Source organism: Delphinus delphis, chromosome 1 (genome assembly GCF_949987515.2).
Source record: "Delphinus delphis chromosome 1, mDelDel1.2, whole genome shotgun sequence".
Classification (NCBI taxonomy): Eukaryota; Metazoa; Chordata; class Mammalia; order Artiodactyla; family Delphinidae; genus Delphinus; species Delphinus delphis.
Window position 1 is genome coordinate 65,671,721 of NC_082683.1, and position 21,150 is coordinate 65,692,870.

Genomic DNA, 21,150 nt, shown 5'->3' on the forward strand with positions numbered 1-21,150 from the left:
TCTGACTCCATGTGCCTCTCTGTTAATCTTTCAAATTCTTGGTTCTTATTCTAGCAATAGTATGGAAGTGGGCAATGTGTATTGACAAATCTAATTTTCATTTCTTTTTATACTCATGGGAATTTTCACAGCACACCGATCTGATGCCTTATATAATACTCTTATAAATTGTTGATTGAATCTTGTGGGTTTTCCTGACACCAGCTCAGAGTTTGTGAAGTTTAGTCATGTTTTTTTTTTGTTTCCGAGGTAAAACCCATCTGGACCAAGTGTCTGGGGCCAAATGCCTAGAAATCTCAGCAACAGCAGGGGCCCAGAGTCATCACTGTTCTTGTTTTTTTTTTTTCTTCTTCTTCTTCTTCTTTTTTTTTCAGTAAAAATTAACTCCCTTCCTTTGCTTCTGTTGCCTATCGAAATAACTGACTCTTGGTAGCAGGAATGAACCAAAAGATCCTCTGGATGTTTTAAGACTAAGCCTTGAATAGTGTGGCTAGGGTCACAACAAAGTGAAAAGATTATTTTGCAAATTCAAATATGGTAAAATTGAAGTTAGCATTACTAGACATTTTCAGTTACTCCATCCATCATGAAACTTTCCTTGAATCTCCCAGTGGTAATTAATCATTTTCTCCTTTGTACTTCTCTCTCATACACCTTACCTGTACCTCTCTTCTAAGATCTATGTCATTCTAATTTATAATATAGGCTTTGGGCATTATTTTATTCATCTCCACATCCTAGTACCTGGTTTTAGAGCTAAATACATAGCACATGTTGAGTTAATACACGATCAGATGTGCATTTTTAAAAGGTCATCCTGGGCTTCCCTGGTGGCACAGTGGTTGAGAGTCCGCCTGCCAATGTAGGGGACACGGATTCGAGCCCTGGCCCAGGAGGATCCCACATGCCGCGGAGCAACTAAGCCCATGTGCCACAACTACCGAAGCCTACGCGCCGTGCTCCGCAATATGAGAAGCCACTGCAATGAGAAGCCCGCGCACTGCAACGAAGACCCAACGCAGCCAAAAATTAAAATAAATTTATAAAAAAAAAAAAAAAAAGGTCATCCTGGTTGTGATATCTAGGATGGATTGCAGTGGTGTGCAAGTGGATGCAATGAAACACACTTGGAGAAAATATGTCCAGTAGAAGTGGATTAGAGTATAGGCGATGAGGGTGGTGAGCTGTGGTTAGATTCTTAATACAGTTTGGAGTTCGAGCTATCAGGATTTATTTTGACCTATTAAAACACTCCCACAAAGTTTGTACCTTATGAAAGTGACTCTAAAATGCAGGCCGATGCTTCTCTGCTCAGGTTGTAATCTAACACGGTGGTTCTCAAACTTTTTGATCTGCAGACTCTTTATACTCTTAAAAATTATTGAGGACCCCAAAGAGCTTTATTGTTTGTTTATGTGGATTAGATCTATTGGTAAATATTTTAAAATATGCATCTATTAATTAATTTTAAAACGATAATAATAAACCTAAACCTAATAAACTCATTACATGTTAACAGAAGTAACCCATTTTTTGTGAAAACTAGCTATATTCTCCACAATGAAAAAAATTTAGTGAGAATAATGCCATTGCTTTACACTTTTAAAAATTTCTTTAATGTCACTTAGAAGATAGATAACTGAATTCTCATATCTGCTTCTGCATTCAGTCTGTTGTGGTATCATACATCCTGTAGCCTGGAGAACTCCACTGTATTCTTGTAAAAGGATAGGGTGAAAAAGGCCAATAACATCTTAGTATTATTATTTTTTAAATGCTGACCTCAGGATACTACACTTTGAGAATTGCTAATCTAAAGGAAAACAATCTTGGTGGTAAGACTACAACTCTGTCTAAAAGAGACATTAGCATTAATCTCATGAGTTAGATGATGAAGCCATTATAGAATCCCTTTATCACCTGTAATTACCAGCATTGGGGGTATATAGAAAACCAGACCAGAAATTTTTTTTTTTTGAAAAATTCTGTGCCTACAGATTTCTTTTCGAAATTTAAAAAAAATTTTATTGAAGTATGTTTTTTTTTTTAAATTGGGGTGTAGTTGTTTTACAATGTTGTGTTAGTTTCTACTGCATAGCAAAGTGGAGTTCCCTGTGCTATACAGCAGGTTCTTATTAGTTATCTATTTTGTACATATTATTGTATACATGTCAATCCCAATCTCCCAATTCACCAAATTCATCCCATCCCCCACCCCCCACAGACCACAATTTAAAGATTGCTTTGAATTGGGGGTCCACAACCTTTTAAATCCTGATAAATTAATAGGGTTAAATGTGAAATGGCAAAGGTTCAGAGACAGCACAATAAAGCAAGGAAAAAAAAAAAGAAGAAATAGTGGTAGACCAATGAGAAGAAAGAAGTGATTATGTTCCTGGTGAATTTGAGGTTCTTTCTTCATCATGAAAGAATTCGGAGACAAAGTGATAGGTAAGAATCAGATTTATTTAGAGAGAAACACACCCCACAGACAGAGTGTGGGCCATCTCAGAAGGTGAGAGAGAGCTTGGGAGAAACACAGTCCACAGAGTATGGGTCATCACGGAAGGCAAGAGGCTTTGAAATATGGCGTGGTTAGTTTTTATGGGCTGGGTAATTTCACAGGCTAATGAGTGGAAGGGTTATTCAATTATTTTGAGGAAGGGGTGGGGATTTCCAGGAATTGGGCCACCGCCCACTTTTTGACCTTTTATGGTTGGCCTCAGAACTGTCATATCACTGGCAGGTGTGTCATTTAGCATGCTAATGAGTTACAATGAGCGTATAATGAGGCTCAAGGTCTACTGGAAGTCGAATCTTCCACCATCTTGGACCTCGTTGATTCTAACCAGTTTTCGTCGTTTCCTATGGCCATGTCATTCCTTTTAAGGTTGTGCCCTACCCCCTCCCCTCCCGGTTCAATTAAACAGAAAGGGTATACGCTGTGGGAGTAGGAGACGTACAATAAAAATTGTCTGCTCTGTGGCTCCAGGTACCCATTACCCATACTGATCTAACAAGCCGACTCTGTTTCAGCCATCAGTTCCAGATGGTGTGCCTGAGACCTTCCCCACAGATGGGCTCCAAAGGCGGAGACACTGACATGTCTAAAGCCGTATGTTGGTCTAACATTACTCCATAGTGTACAAACACAACCTCTGCCTAAGCTTTTCCAACTCAGATGCCAACACTTCATTTCTCCAAGTGAGACTCTGGCTTGAACACCATAACTGCCATAAAATTCATGGCAGGTGAGTATGACTGAGTGTAAAATAACCCAGCAGCTCATTTGCCTGAACCAGAAACGGAATATAATCAGACAATCCTATGAGTGAGAGGAAAGGGCAAAACTCACCTCCAAACTGAGCATCAGACAAAAAAACCCAGCTTCTCCTTCCAGAAAATACAATGACTCCGTAAACAACATTCAAAACCAAGACTACATTAATGCTCAACATTTGTCCATGGGAGCCATAGGAATCCACATGATTACATGCCTTGAACTTCAAGGTGATGGGAGGGACAGAAGAGGTTTGAAGTTCAAGTACAAGTTTCCAAAGAAGTTCTACTGACTGCCACTCAGCCATAGACTACAAACCCAACTAATGCTAAAAGTAGTGTAGCTTCAAACTGCTGTGCTGGGCGAAAGGTGGCCAAGGCTGTAGTGACCTGCTCACTCCTGTTGCAGTCACGGGGCTTGGTATTCTGCCATGGGTGTGACACCATTGATAAAGGTGATTTAAGCCCATCAGGAATGGTGGGAAAAAGTCTAAATGCCTACCTGCTTGTGACTAGAACGGGTGTACCCCACTGGATTATCCCAGGATTGTGTGGAATTAATGTTTTTTTTTTTAATCTGAAAAGCTCCCTCTTCTTTTTCTTTTTAAAAATGCAAATGAGAATGGCACTGACGTCTGCGGGCTTTGAAGAGCAGAGGCTGCCTGTTGCGCTGGGAGTCATGACTCAGGGCAGACAGAGCAGGTGGAGAGTGGCGCATTCTCAAGAGCAAGGCGCGAATCCGTGAACCTGTGGGTTTAAGAAGGCCACGACTCATTTCTGACAACTTGTTTTTTTGGCACTGAGGTCAGTCAAGTGTTTACAGGTTTGAAGAGAGACTGATGTATTTACATAGATTGGTCTCTTTTGGAAAAAAGCACGTCTGAAATATTTCTGAGATTCTCGTAGCAGTTATCACTTTGTCTTATTTGTAGTTCCAGTTTAGCAGAGAATAAAACGGGCTCTCCGTGTGTGTGAAAGTTGTATGTCAACTTCATCGTCAGGTAGAATTCTGTTCTATGCTGTGAAAACAGGCAGGCTGAAAGTCATTAGTCACTGCGCATGTTTTATCCGTGTTTTTCTGGTTCACTCTGGTAGCATTGGAGGCAATAAAACAGGCTGTCGAAACCACTTGTAGGCAAACTTCTAAGGTGGGAAGTGATTCCCTTTGGATTATTCCCCCTTAAAGGCAGTGGATGTTGCAGTGAGAGTGGATTACTGCCATGGGCTTTGCAATCAGAGACATCTGTGTTTGAACTGCACTCATTCAACAAATATTTATGGAGGGCCTACTAAGTGCTAGACTCTGTTTCAGACCTTAGGATGCAAGAGTGGGGAAAAAGCAAAGCACGGTGCCCACCTTCTAGTCGGAGGGGCAGCCGCTATCATCCAGGGGACAAGCTCAAGGCTCACTTAGCCCTATGCTGAGCCAGTTTTGCAGGTGTTACTTCTCAGCTGCAAATCCCCCCTTCCACGCACTAGTCTGTGGGGCTGGGCTGCGATTCTGTAAATTTCTCTTTTGCCAGCTGGCTTCCTGTTAGGGTCTGCAAATAGGGACAGCAGAAGGAGACGGTCAAGGATGGAGGAAGGGCCTTTCTCCTCCCTGTTTTCCTGTTGTTCCTCTCAGCAGCACCCCAGCAATGGGCTTCATCCGAGAGCAGCAGTTGGTTCTGGTCTCCAGTCTCTTTTGGCACTCTCAGAACTAGCCCCTGGGCATGTTCTCAGAATGTTAGCAGCAGCTGGGTCCTGCCCCTCCTCAGAGGTCCGAGGGATTCTCCCTGAGCTTCTGAGCTTCGGTGATACAGCCTCTTCCCTGGGTAGCAGCTGCTCATGCTGTTGCATATCGGAGTTACCTTGGTGACCCCTTTTGCCCATTCAGCTTTCCACCACCTGGAAAACCAATTCCCTGTAGTAATGTCATGTTAAAAATACCCCCTTGGGCTTCCCTGGTGGCGCAGTGGTTGAGAGTCCGCCTGCCGATGCAGGGGACACGGGTTCGTGCCCCGGTCCGGGAGGATCCCGCATGCCGCGGAGCGGCTGGGCCCGTGAGCCATGGCTGCTGAGCCTGCGCGTCCGGAGCCTGTGCTCCGCAACGGGAGAGGCCACGACAGTGAGAGGCCCGCGTACCAAAAAAAAAAAAAAAAAAAAAAAAAATGCCTCCTGCGGTTTTTGTTTTTTTGTCTGGGCCCTGTCATACATATACCATACCAATTTATCTTAAGATAGTTAAGATTTGTAACAAGGATACTGGGGAATACTTACTTATTGATTATGAAGCACATCATCCTGGCTTAGTCACCATTCCCAATAATGAAAAGAGGATGAGTACTTTTATTCGGTTGAGTATTTTGTATGATTTCGAAGAGGACAAAATACAAATGTCCACATTTACTTTCAGCAGTACAACTTTGCATCTTTGTGAAAATGAAACAAATGTTTCTTAACATTAGTTTAAGGTGGTGGAGAAATAGTTTCATGAATTTTTACCAAAAACGAGTTGGATATTGTAAATTTTATATATATATATATATATATATATATATATATATATATATGTATTACATATATTTTAACTTGGGAGCAAGGCTCCTACTCACTCTCATCCTTAAACCTTCTCTCTGCAAATTTATTTTATTTCTATCTCTTTATACAACATAGATTAATTTAACCAGCATATGTGTGGATTCTATTGTAAAGAATGCGCTTAACAACAATTGTTGCTATACCCATATTCACTTTTAAACCAAGCCCTTACTACCTGTTGATGTTAATTTCTAAGTATAGAATGAAATGTTCCTTAAATGCAATCTAGCATGTAATGCACTGGACTTTAGAAAGACAACTTTTTCACTTAAATAGGATCGACGTCTCCCTCTCAGATATTGATATGCTTGTTCCAATTCTGTCAGATTTCTAACTGTAAACTTAATAATCTTCAACTATGGAATGAAAGTAGTATAATCTCTTTTTATAAATGAATATCAAGTGTTTGTCTCTCTATTTGCCAGGTCCTTTGAAAGTTGTTTTGATATGTCTTATAAATGAGAGTTTGGTAAGAAGATATAGATTTGTTCACAGGCAATGGGAATAAAAAGCCTAAAATGTACAAGTTCCAGTTTCACCTAGTTTTAAGTTTACAAACAAGGTGCCTCTTGTGGAAGTGAAAGACTATAATGAGTTTAATTAATGATGAATGGTCACTTGATAAATTTCTGTAAAGTGACTGTTGTGGTTAACTAGAGTTCCCAGGAACTGAAAAGTAAATGGCTCTAATGCCTCGATAACATACCCTTTTACAAGTCAGACTGTTTCCAATTCCATGTTATCAACAAAATTGAAGAGGACCCCTTTGAATTGTCAGATGAAAGCTCATGAAAAAAATAATTTTTGATGATAGATCACTGTGTGATTTTTGGCATCTAACTTAGGAGATCAAGAATTGAGTAACACTGTTATAACAGAACTCTGTCCATTTCCACTGAACGATTCCTCAGCACTTAAATGCATTAAAAGATTGATAGGATTGAACTGATATTGAATTATTTTTCATTTCAACACTAAATAATATTCATCCAAGCTTACATAAATTGAGAAAAAAATCTATCGTACTGAGGTGTATTCCTAGTAACATTTTACTTGTTTTGTCCAATAAGTACTTTTCAAAATTGGAAACATATATAGTTATATTGCTTTAATCAACCACGTACAACTAATAATTTTAAGAATAACACAATACTAAAAAATAATTTAACACTTAGAGCTTCATGTTTACAAAAGAAATAGTTTCTTTCCTATAAATTTCATTTTAGAAATATATTTGTAGCAGAGAAATTGAGTGATCAATAAAATACTTTCCAGCATAGCATAATATTACATTAGGATAAAATTACGTGAGGGAAGTAGAATGGAAAAACTTCACAAGGAGAAAAAGTATTGTGTAAAATGTCCAACTGTCAGAGTATGTTCATGTACCTTTTATTTCTTAAAGATTTTTTTTTTGATGTGGACCATTTTTAAAGTCTTTATTGAATTTGTTACAATATTGCTTCTGTTCTGTGTCTTGGCCTTTTGGCCCTGAGGCATGTGGGATCCTAGTTCCCCCACCAGGGATCAAACCCACACCCACTGCATTAGAAGGCAAAGTCTCAACCACTGTCGGCTAGGTAAGTCCCTCATGTATCTTTTAAATAGATGATGGTGGGTATCAAGCATTTTGGTATTTAGATTCCACCGTATTTACTTAAAAGCATAATGAAACACGATATTTATAAATGCGAACATTTCCAATATGCTACAAATTATGTCTTTGCAACTATTTTAACTAATATTGAAACATTTAAGGTAATGGTCTAAGAATATATAAAGGGGTATTTAGTTTTTCTTACTTCTGTTAGGGGACACATGAGCAAGAAAATGTGAAGACTATTGGCATACAGAGACCAGCATGTAGCCAGTTCAGAATAGAGAATTCAGTGGTTTTGATGGTGAATGTGCCTCTGCATCACCGTGGAGGCCCTGCATCCAGCAGCAGGGGATCTCTTCCAGGGTTCTCTGCTGTTCTTGGGCACAGGATACCATTTCTCAAAGGTGGACCATGCATAATCATGAAAACAGCTGTAAAATTGCATTTAGTATTTTTCTTTCGCATACATTAAAATTTTTTGAGGACTAAAATATTATCTGGCATTCTATTATTACTACCCAACAGATTGTTTTTTTCTCATGCACTATTAGTGTTCCATGGGTCATCATCTTGGTGTACTATTTTTAGTCTAACTCATTGGCATGTACTTTGTACCTTGTACTTTCCTCAGCATGCAGAAGCTAGCTAATAAATGTTGTCGAGTTTAATTAAAATTAAGTAAGATAAAGGCCAATCCATCTTTTATTATTTAAAAAGTGAGCCTTCAACATCAATAAATAAATTGAACTCCAGAGATGCAGAGAAAACTGATGCTTCATTCCATAACTTCAGTGTAACAGATCAAGGGCTCATGTGCCCACAGCACAGAAAGCCAAATTCTGGCAGCTGGTGTTTGTAGCAAAGTAAGAGTTTATTACAGGGGGCTGAGCAAGGGAGTGGGAGAAAAGTCTCAGCTCTACTCCAACTTGGCCTTTGAGTTTGGGGTTTTTTAAGGGGAACAGCAGAGGAGCTGAGATTAATCATCATTTTGCAACATTTCTGCGACATTTCTTAATCTTAGTTTTGGGAGTCAGGATGTCTCTGGTTTACAATTCTCTGGCCAGGTGGTCCTTGGCTCCAGGATCTGTTAGCTCTTGCCCTGTAGAAACAACCTGATTTTGTACATTAATGATGGTACCTATAACAGTAATTCTGGTACATTAACAATGTTATCAAAAGCAGTGATTTTAGTACATTAATGCTGTTATCTACAACAGCAATTTTAGTCATTTGACTCTGATTGGTTAGTGTTCAGTTAGCATAGAATTGAGGTCAGAGGAGACAAGAAAGGGATTGAGGTCAGAGGGGACGAGAAAGGGAATAAAGTTGTGGATAGAGAGATTATTCATGAACTCAGTGTGCAGGTTTTAGGGGGACTTGGTTTAACCGTTGACATAACATCTCCAACCCAGGCATGTTCGGCGGCCAAAGTGGGAAAACTGGTTACCTGTCACTTTTCTACACCCAGATTGAAAGGTCATGGACACTTGGTTCTAAATAGGACTTTTCAAGTCTACAGGGTTTGTAGGTTGCTGACGTTCATGATGAATCTGTAGCCTCTAGACGTAACTACAGATTGAAAATTCCATGATTATTCTGGGATAATATGAAGTTCTTTGCAATGCACATGGCAGTGGAACAACCAAAATTAACCTTGCAAATATATTGAAAGGTAAATGTCAACATATCCTCAATTGGATATGAGCATTCACAAAGTTGTGTTCAGGTGTCAGGGGTGCCCGGAGCATTCGAAAAGCAAACTCGCAACTCTTAAAAGACAAAAGCAAAAATGAAAGCTGTTTCTTCCTCTGTTTGCAAGTGTATTTTGCACAGGTGTCATCAAATCCTTGTTCACAGAACCCAACTTGAGTTATTCTGTTTAAATAAGCTGTCAGTGTCCTCTCTTATTTTCTATCAAGAAGTGGTTGTGCCCTTGAAACTGCTGTTATACAAGATTTTCTGCATTTCTTACCTCCAGCCTCGCGCACTTTTGCCCTAAAATTGATTCCAAACAGCAGGCAGAAAACATAACCATGGAAAGTGTATTCTGTGCCAATCCAGCCTTCCTAAAAAGCACGCAATCTCTTTGCTCCTGCAATTTTGCGTGGCCATACTATAAATAGTCAGCTGTTGATGCTAGTTCGCTTTTTATTTACACTTTTATAAGGTTGGTGAGGCCACTCTTTGTCCAAATAATTTCACCAACTGGAGGGATGGGGGTGGGCAGGTCACAGTTGCCCGAGTACGTGTCAAGGTGTCTCTTAGTTTTGTACCTACAGTTAATTCTTTATTTAACTAACACAGCCAAGAAGGGAGTCAGAAGGTATAGTAGGAGGGGTGAACACCGTGCTGAGTTATTTTGTGAGAATGAGAAGCCTACAGTCAAAACTTTGGATTTGTCTCTTTTTATGTGCTATCTGGAGAGAGTTTTCTTAAAAACATCTTTGTGAACACATCCACTTTCTCAGTATAGTTGAAGGTAGGGTTTAATAAATAGCCTGAATCCTGTACCGCTGGTGCATTCAGTAACCACTATATTCGAGTAACATGTTTCAGTAGACATGTTTGTTCGTGTTGGCGTTGTTAGAAGACCAAAAAAGGGCAGCATTTTCAGCCCTAAGAGGATAAAGAGAACTGTGTTTTTACAGATATATATGAATGGCCTTGAATCATGGGCAGAAGAACTCCTCCTTCAATTTACATAACCTCTTGATGGCATTATACAGGTATCTCTTCCTCTAAATATTTTATTAGCCAAATTAGAGCATTCACATACACGCTCAGTAAAAATGGATTTTTTTCTTTTTTGGCTGTGTTGGTTTTTGTTGCTGCGTACGTGCTTTCTCTAGTTGTGGCGAGCGGGGGCTACTCTTCGTTGTGGTGCACAAGCTTCTCATTGCGGTGGCTTCTCTTGTTGTGGATCATGGGCTCTAGGCACGCGGGCTTCAGTAGTTGTGGCTCGCAGGCTTTAGAGCGCAGGCTCAGTAGTTGTGGGACACGGGCTTAGTTGCTCCGCGGCTTGTGGGATCTTCCCGGACCAAGGATGGAACCTGTGTCCCCTGCATTGGCGGGTAGATTCTTAACCACTGAGCCACCAGGGAAGTCCCTGTAATGCGATGGATTTTAAAGTCAGAAGTTCAGAACAGTTAATGAGTGTGTTGCAAGGTAATAGAAATCCTTAGAAACACTCAGCCAGTTTGGTCTTGTTTGGTGAGGCGAGGTCAGATGCACTGAGTAACCCCCTCTTCAGTCGACCGTTAAACAGCGGTAGGATGTATCCCTGAGGGTCCCAGCACTGCACGTGATGCCACCAGGAGAAGTAATGAGGACTGCAGGCCCTTGACACTTGTTGTCTTCATCACATCGAGGCTCTAGGAGCAAGCAGTTTAAGCTGCTCATCCACTGTGATGGGTTCTGAGGTGCGCGAACTTGAAACTTCTCTGGGAAAAGCTGTATTGTGGGCATTGGTCCCTGTATCAGTGAAGAGGAGCTCATGGCTGCGGAGGTCAGAATAGTTAATAGCCTGCTCTGCTAAGAGGGGAAGGGCTAATAAATTAGAGAGCCCTTAATATTGGCACCGCTGAAGGTGGTATGCGAATTGATAGGTCTAAGGGTGAGGGAAAATCTTGTGACACTACTAACAAACCCCCTAATCTTTAAACTTTTGTCACAGAATGCTGCGTTCCCTTAGTCTCGGCTGGACCCTGGGTCTCCCCCCAGTATGAGACTGTCCCTCCAGCCCTGTTCAGTATGCATACCACAGGTGGAGGGTCGGGGTGTACATTAGTGCTCCCCATGCACCCCACTGCCGCTTCACACAAGCATGCATCTCCCTGGTGTAAAACTCATACTCTGGGGAGGTTGACACCACCAAGCTGTACCAGTGTATAAGCGACTACTGTTTATGGAGCCAGAATATCACTCTGACTAATTCACAGGAGCCTCTCGCTTTCACTATCACTCTCCACGCCAACTCCTGCCGTAATTGTAAGGGTGTTTCAGGGTCCTGGAGGATAGATGAATCAACCCCCATTAGGCCCTCACAATTTTCCTGAACTTTCTAAACTCGTTCCATTTCAGCCACCTAGGTAGAAACCTGTGAATTCTCCTTGACTCCTTCCTCCCTACATCAAGCCCTACCTAATTACCTCTCAATTCTTAAATCCATCCTTACAACCATGCCCTAGTTTAGGGTCTCATTGAAGTGCTTCTCCACCTCCTAACATCTTTATCCAATACCTTTTCTACAAGGTTACCAGTGTGATATATTTTATTCAAATACAACTATATCAATTATTTATTTAAATGCTCTGGTTGCATTTTCTACCAGTTTTCTACAGGATGAAATTCAAAATCCTTACCATGACATACCTCCATGAGCTACTTCCTGCTTATCGTTAGCCTCCTCTCTTCATGTTCACCACTCTCTGCCCTAGACCTTGTGGGCAGCAACACTGAATGGCTTGTAGCTCCCTGCACACACTTGCTTCCATGCTTTTACAGGTACTGTTCCCTGTACCTGGACTACTCTTCCATTCTCCCTCTTGCTAAACTTCCTTTTATCTGGTAAGACTTCCTATGTGATACTCATTAGGAAGCCTTCTCTCACCTTATGACTTAGATACTCTTCCTCCACGCTGCTTACATATCTCTCTCCCGATCTAGACTATGAGTTTCTTGAAGTCTTAGAAGCTGTCCTATTCATATTTCTATGTCAATGCTTAGCACAAAGTGATTGCAGGTGAGAAATAATGATGAAAATTGTAGCAATACATTGACAGTGTCTTATGCAGAAGGTATTTAATATGCATCCTATCTCATTTACTTCTCACCACAGCTCTTTTCTTTTTTTTTTTTTGGTGTGTGTTAATTTAATCATACAAATATTCATTTATACAGTAAGGAAAAACCTCCTCATCTTCACCTCCTCCCAGGCACCATAAGGCCCCACCCCAAGCACCCACCCAGCTTGCTTGCCACACACCACGGTCCAGGTGGAGACGGCAGCTACTGCTGCTCCAGCATTCACACGAGGAAACAAAGAAAAGGCGAGGCAGGGTGGGGTGGGGAATCAGCTTGCATTTCTGAGCCCTGGCAACCCCACCACCCTCTCTCGCTGGGGCTCACATTGAATTTGGAGGGGTGTTTATTCTTATGCCCACTTCCCACCTTGGCCACCCTTGGGCCGCATCAGCTGTCTTGGCGAGGTTCTCTCCTGGTTGGAAGTGCCTTTGATGGACTTTAGGTAACAGCCTAAGAGAAGGGAAGAGAAGGCTGGGGGAAGAGAAGGCTGGGGGAAGAGAAGGCTGGGGGGAAGAGAAGGGGGAAGAGAAGGCTGTTTCTTGGAGAAAAATGCCCCAAATTCAACTGTCCCCATGGCAAAAACACACACGCGCCTCACTCCGTGCACACAGATAGGTTCCTCCCAAGTCTGAGCCCCTCTGCCTCCCATGCTGGGCTTAAGGATGGTGCCTGCCTCACCTCATGGGTACCAGACACTCTCACCACCGCTCTTGATGTCCATTTTACAGCAAGGAAACTGAGATTCAGAGAGATGGTCACCTGATAAGTGAGTGGCAGACTTATGATTTGAAGCCATGTTCGTTCGACTGACTCCAGAATATACATTCTGTTTAATCAACCACAAGATGAAGGTCATCCTGGAGGGGTGCTCTTCTTTCTGAATCATAATGAGATGAAAAAGAATGAAAGCCACTGATAAGAAAGTTAGTACATTAAGAGGCTGGGCCCCTCACCCCAGGGCAAATGCAGAATTTCATCATTGCCTGCATTTTCACTTTCTTCACCCAGGTCCGTCTTGTGGCTATGGACGCTCAAAAATAGTTAACAGAGTGACTTGCTATAAAACATAACTTATTCATAGAGCAAAGACTGGCATAAAGAACATGCCTTTCAGATTTTGGTTATGTAAGGAAACTAAAGGCTTTACAGAAAAAGAGAACCCACAGATGCTGTTTCACTCAGTGTTATTTTTTTCCATGATTTGTATGAAAAATTCTTAAATGTATATAAATGAAAGTCATCAATGTAATTAAATAGTTACAAACTTCATTTTGAAAAGAATAAAAATATATGGATTGAAGACTGTACCAGAAAATGGAGAAAATATGAGCATTATATCTTCTGCACCATCACAGTATAGTTACAGTAAGTATTACATAGATGGCATCTATGCATATTTCAAAACAAAATATCTGTGACTTAGATTAGCATCTGTCATTGTGACAGCTGCAAACCATTCCCGAAGCTTCTCATCTTTATGTGGGGACTAAGCCAGCCCATTAGTCAGCATCAAGTCAAAATCTCTCTCCATGATGTCAGCAAATGGATTTCAATTAACTGAGAAAATTCAACAAATATCTATTGAACATCTGTTGCATGATCTGAGCTAGGCATTGTGTAGGATATAAAGGTAGTACATCTCTCCCTTTTTTGTAAGACTCTTTTACTCTATTTTGTAAGACTCTTACAAAATCGTTTCAGATTAAAAGTTAAATCAGAATACAAGGTATTGTATTAAAAATGAGCGTCACAGACAGTGGATATTAGAGACTCCCTTATCCCGCTTGATATTTCCTCATAGCACTGTTTCCTGGAATTATAATGTATAAATGTAAATATAAATATGTGTGTGTGTATATATATATATACACAGAGAGAGAGAGAGAGAGAGAGAAATTACATATATAATTTTGTTTTTGTTGTTAACCCTGGTCTTCTCCACTAGGATTTTAAGCTCAGTAAGAGTGGGAACTTGTGTGTCTCCCTCACCATTGTATCCACGGCACCTATAACAGCGCCTGACCTATAGTAAATGCTCAATAAATACTTGGTGAATGAATGAATTAATTTGGAGTATAGAGAAATTGCTATAAGGAGAGCTGATTGAAGAGCAGGGAGCGATTTAGTTCTTAAAGATTGAAGATGATTTGCATAGAAGCAGAGAGACATTTCAGGAGCGAGATATTTAAGGAGGGCAAAGGTTTGGGAGTGATACTAAACTTGCAGTAGATTTGCCTGGCTGGAGGGTATGTTTCTTATCGCGGATTATTCTGCCCTAAAACGGATTGGGGCCTCGTTGACCAATTCAGTAAGGAGTTTCCTCTGGAGCATAGGCACTAGAGCTATTTGAGACACTGAGTCACTCATGTCAAAGCAATTTATGTTTTCCCAAGTTTGTGGCCGTCTGTCTGTGCTTGTGATCATGGGTTCGCCTCAACTACCGGAGACCGCATGTGCATTGTCTTGCCTGTAGCAAACGCTAACGAGGCCTGCTTTGAGCAGGCTGTCAGCACTGACAGGCTCAAATGTTACACTCCACTGAGAATGACAGTTCTCTACCAATATGTGTTGCAGAAAAATCCTTCAGAGCAAGGACACTGGTTTTTTCAGTGTGTTTTAATCCTTACAATCCCTCGCACGTGCTGGAAGATTCATCTATCTTGATTTTGCTCCCTAAGCACCCACAAAGGTTGATAATCATTCAGAGTTCAAAACCCCAGCACATCCTTTGTCAATCCTCCAGATACATCTGAATAAAGACTCTCAGAAGTGTGCTAAGCTGAGTGACCTCGTCGTCGAGGTCATCCTCAGTGGGGATGAAGTTGGAAATTTTAACTTTGGGTAATCTGAGTAAAATGTATCTCAACGTGGAGCGTTATGCAGAAACTAAAATTTATTAATTTGCTGAGTTTTTTACGTTATTTTTTGCCCTTGGAGGTTCATCAAATCTGATTTTTGCCTCACGTTCTTCCCCAACTTTTAAAAATGAACAGCAGGAAACTTCTATATTTTACTTACAGAGATAAAAATTTAAATTTCCAACATTAGTACTTTGGTTAATATTTTTTTTAACAGACACTTTCGTTAAATCCTCTTAGCATCTCTAATGTATAAAACAGATCAGAAGAGAGGATTGCTCTGGTTAGAGAAGGGGGCTCAGAGCGCCCCCTGCTGATCTCCTGCTTTTCTTCCTCTCCACCCTCACCTGCATGGCAGGCATCATTCTTGAACTTCATTGAACACAATTTGATAACTAATGAATCAAAATTATATATAAGAATATTTAGCTGGACCACCATAAGGACAGCCGTTAATCAAGAGCTCACTCTGTGGTACAGTTGCCCAGATTTACCCTTATTACCTGGTGAATTATGCCACCAACAGTGTTCTTATTTTTCTGGAAAACTCTTCCTCCACGTTCCGGGAATTTAACTGATAAAGTATAGTCTGCATTATGTTCTAACTAAATACAGAGCATCATAGCAACAATATAAATGATTATTGTGAAAAAAGAAACGTTTACTTGTAAAATTCTTTAGATTTTGCATGAACTCTCCATATTTCGGTCATTTAGTAAAACCTTACAGTCAGTCCACAAAATAGATTGTGGATCTGAGTGAAGAAATATTAACATAGCACTTTGATCATCACTAGGCACTGTACGATTTATAACCTTTTGTTAATATGCAGAATCCCTGTTCATTAGTGATGCTACTTGCACTCCTGTACAGATGGTACAGTGTGGCTATGGAAACTCTTGTGAGGGGACAGGTCATGTCCCAGGCGTGGGATAGGCTTGGAGTTAGGCTTGGCTCTTACCCTTTGATCCTCTCCAAGAGTTATGCTCCTTTCATGTCACCTACAGTTGAAAAGTCACCAGTGCTGCCTGTTGGTAATTATATTTGGAATAATAAACTCACATGTAAAAATACTAGGTCAAAGTATTCATAAGAATTTACCAAGACAGTGTATAATTAATTAAACTTGGCAAAGGGCAGCCTCAGTCAGAGATGGTGCATAGATTGCAGGGGTCTTCAAGATAACCCATTGAGCTGGGAGAAGAAAATATTAGAATATATTTCAATTTTTATAGCATTTTACAATTTTCCTACTTTTGTATTTTTTATAATGTACACGTTATGCTATTACGACACCACAAGTACATAATTTATGAATCTATACATGTTTGTGTATTGAGGTGTGTTCTGGAAAGATTTTACTAATAGGATGGGAGGACTACTTCATATGGCTCTCACTGCAAAAAAGTTAGTTCATCATTTTATGGTTCAGTAGTTCAAATGAATACAGATCCAAAGAGAGAGGCATAGGGACAGAACGAAGACTTTGATACCAACAGATCCTGGGTTCAAATCTCAGCTGACCACTTACCACCCTGATCATGTAGGACAAGATTACATCTCTGAATATCAATTTCCCCATCTATGAAAAAAGGATAATAATCCCCATTATTTTAAATGAGGTAATTTGTTTAAAGTGCACACTAGATTGTTTGGCACAATAAATAGTACCTATTATCGTTTGTAAAATCTTCTATTCTATCCTCTAAGTTGTCATCCAATTTGTCACATTTTCAGATGTGTCAATAGAACATGGTTACATTAAAAACATAAATAATGTCTAGTCCTTTGGGCTAGAGATACAGATTTTCTTGTCCTTTCGACTCTTAAACCGTAAAGTGTGCATCCTGCACTTATTAATTTGTACAAGACCCTTTGATTCTTGTCTTCATGGGCTCAGCTCTGCCCAGCCATGGCTGGATTAATGCATGTCCACGTACACATTACAAGATTCATTAAGAAAAGTAGAGTCAGCTCACACTATGTGGTTAAGGATAATGGAAATTTGCTTATTAGAAGTCTTCCGGAGAGAAAATTTCTTAATTGCTTGCTTTCGATTAAAATGAAGGTAAATAGAAGCAATTCTGAAGCAAAGCCTCGTGACTGTGTTTTCCTGAACATAGTGTGGGAGTCTGACAATTAGGAAGCAATTTCCTGCAGTTCTCTTACATTTGTCTGTGTCTCAGACAGTTCGCAATGAAACTAAAAAACAGGAGAGTCACCTCACATACTTTTTAGAAGAGGATGATGTATAAGCATGGAGTTTACCAGGAAAAAATTTCCATCAGATCAGCCTAACTCTTAAAGGAGTAACTAGGCCAGTTAGTCAAGGGACTGCTTTAGACATAATGTATCTGATTTTGGAAAAGCATTTGCAGGGTATATCCTGGCAACTCTGTAGTCAACATGGGATATGTGGTCTTGACCACATGATGGTTAGGTAGGTAAGATTGTAACCCAGTATATACAGGACAGGGAGTGATTAGGTAGTAATGCCTTGAGTGTTTTGAGGGAGATGGTTAATGGTGTAACAGTTTTGCACAATAGGGGAATTCATTTTTAGTTTGGACTATAAGAAGAAAGTGATTCTTCTGATTTTAATATTTAAAATGCTCCTCAAATTACTACAGGTTTCAGAAAACCCTGATTGCTTCAGAAACAATGCGACATACAGACAAGGTAGACAAAAAGAGATCCAAAGCTATATCATCATTTTGTTTCCAAGGAAAGCAGAGGATCAGATTCTCCTGTAGTAATCAATTGGTAAAAATTGGTTGCCATGGTCAAGGGCATGAGCAGACTATTATCATTTTTCTAATTAGTAGGAAGGTCTTGAAGAGTGGTGTGCTGGGGAGTGTTTAACAATGTATGCATATAGATACCATAGAAATAAATAACCACAAGACCATAGAAGTGATGTTTTGAGCATTTATTGTCTTTTTCAAAAACTTTTTAAAAAAGCTTTTAAAGCTTTTTATTTTGAAATTATTTTAGATTTATAGAAGAGTTACAAAATAGGATAGAAAGTTCCCACATACCCTTCAGCCAGCTTCCCCTGATATTAACATGTTTTAGAATCATGGTTCATTTATCAAAACTAAAATGAATGTTGGTATAATGCTATTAGGTAACATGCAGGCTTTATTTGGTTTTCACCAGTTTTTCCACTAATGTTCTTTTTCTGTCCAGGATCCCATTCAGGATACTGTGTTACATTCAGTTGAAATGTTTCCTTAGTCTCCTCTGGTCTGTCACAGTTTCTCAGGCTTTCCTTGTTTTTCTATGACCTTTGTTTTTGATATAATTTATTTAATTGTAAGTTTATTTTTGAGTCATCTACTCATAGGTTCATAATTATTGAAGCACAATACCCAAAGAGTGTAGTTTAATGGATCAATGTCACGAGGATAGAGGTTTCTAGGGACATAGCCACAAGGAGTTGGCATTTGTCTTTGCTCTTCAATGGTCTTAATAATGCCTTGGATAAGCCTGTTGCTGCCATGCAAATCATATTGTCTGTGATATAGATCTGGGAATGTAACAAATATGTTGGATTATAGTCTAGAACCACAGACACCATAACATAATAGACAAATCTAACATCATACAATTTTATAGAGATAAATGTATTAACCAACATTTATGTACTAAAACCCACCTCCATAAATGTGCCTAGGGAGACATGATAACACATGCTTAGGGCTTTGGGGTTATCCATGTTCCTTTGTGGACAGAATGGGACCCCTAAGGCCTAGCAGGAAGTGACTTGGAGGCCTGGGTTCAGTTCAGGGGCATGAGCCCTCCTGAATGTGAAGATGTGGATATTTCCAGGGACATGTCCATCCACAATCGCATAACTTGTATAAAATGGGATGTGATAAGCGTGATATAATTTTCAAGGGAGAGTGTCCAGATTCACAAATAGCCGCTGCCTAGGGAGGAAGTTGTGAAAAGGGACATGGAAAGGTGCGGTCAGGCAAAACTACCTCAGCTCATGATCACGTAGCCACAGAGGCCTTGTGTGAGGTTCCTGCGGCCAAGGGCAAGTGTGTGCCCTCAGGGATAAAATGGACTCTCTATGTAAGGGTATGGGTGACTGCAAGTGATGAGCCAGTGATGTGATTTGACTGCCAGAGCTTATTCCCTTGCTCGGCATCCATAGAAATACAGTGCCTGGAACAAACGAGCTAATAGTCTCACTCATGTCTATGTCGTTCAGCCAGATCTGGAGTGTTGTCAATTCTGGACATCAAAACCCGGAGCATTTTGAAGAGAGGTAGCTTGAGCAGTCAGAGAACTCTAAGCAATGCTGTATAAGGAGCATGTGAGAAACTTGGTGACGCTTAGCCTAGTAAAGAGGAGATGTAGGAGAGTGAAGATTACTGTTTCCAAATACCTGAAAAGCTCTCTCATGCAGAAGCACAATTAGACTTGGATAAATGGCTGGGCACTACAGAAAGACAAATTTTAGCTCAACAAACAGAGAGCTTTTAATTATTAGAGCTCTCCAAAAATGGAGTAAGCTACCTGAGGCAGAAGTATTCAAGTAGAAGCAAAACAAACACTTGGTAGAAATGTTGTCTAGAAGATTGTTCTGCTCCGACAATCATGTGTTTCTAAGTGTGACTTAGCTCATATTCCACTGGCCACTAGCATAATGCTATCAGTATGACGTGGGATGTTGTGTTGGATCTTTTTTTTTTTTTTTTTAAGGTTAAGTCTTATATTTACTATACCTACTTTTTTGAGGACGTAACATTTAAAAAACCATGCTAGTGTTTTTCTATTGTTACTACTTTTTGTTGCTGTTGTTAATGCCCTGGTTATCAAGTTGCATGTGTTTTCCATGATCTGCTTCTGTATCTATTTTGTCCATACGCTCAAGAATTTTCAGGGTATAACGTGGAAGAATAAATGGTGATAGAACAGAGTTGTTTCTACTGGGGGTTTGGACTTGTAGCGATGGTTCCCAATCTTAACTGCACATCCTAATCACCTAGGGAGCCTTAAATACTCCAAATTCCCAGGGTCCACCTCAGGGTCTCCCAGGGGCAGGACCTATGACATTGTGTTTTTAACAAGTTCTTTGCAGTCAGCCTGGAACCAGCTAAGAAGCTGTGATTTGAAATCACTAGACAGATGACCTCTTAGCTCTGTAATTCTGCCACCTGCCTCCTCCTGCCATCTATTAAGATGAGACAAATGCTATCCTTGAAATAGTGAAGTAGCAAAATAAGCATTTCAGTGTGGACATGGACATCTGTCCCCACAGTGGTGAACTTTAGGTATCCTGCACAGTGTGTATGTTAGAACCATGGGAATTTTGCAAGATAAGTATCTCTGGTTGAAATGGCCTTCAAATCACAACATTTTTCATACTGCTAAAGTTAAGCTCTCAGGAAGATTGTGTTTATTAAGTTATTTTGAAGGTGAGCTTATCTTTCACCCAGGCAGTCAGAAATTTGAGCAGATTAGGATCATTATGAGGCCAGAATGCAAATTGGGAATAGGACGTGTCATCCCAGTGAACTCCCCATTGGCGCAGGACGTTTTGACATAATTGAAAATTTTCACTTGGGAGAACTGTTATCAGAACAGGAAGGGTGGAGCAGGTCAGCACCGAGGTATGTTAGCCCTGCAGCTGGTCATTCGCTTGGGAGTTGATCAAGTCAATTTTATGGCTATTAATCTCAATGTCCCAATTATAAAATTTACTTCAAAGGCCATTTGGATGGCATCTGCTCCCCATTTCATGCTTGTCTTTCCCCCTCAGTAAATGTAATTCCACAGTGACTGCTTAACAGACAGTTTTAAGCAGGCACATCTTGAACTTTCCACACGAAATAGGGATCTAACTTTCTAGAAAGTTATCTATAGCAGTGAAATGTTTTCTCAGTCTTGTATTAAGCATAAATAGGCAGCTAAGCTACGGGCCCACTGCTGTCGAATCTTGATAAGAGAAATGCCAGGGGGTTTGAAGAAGAAGAAGAAGAAAACCCTGATACAAAGCTGTGCTTCAGTACTCTAGCA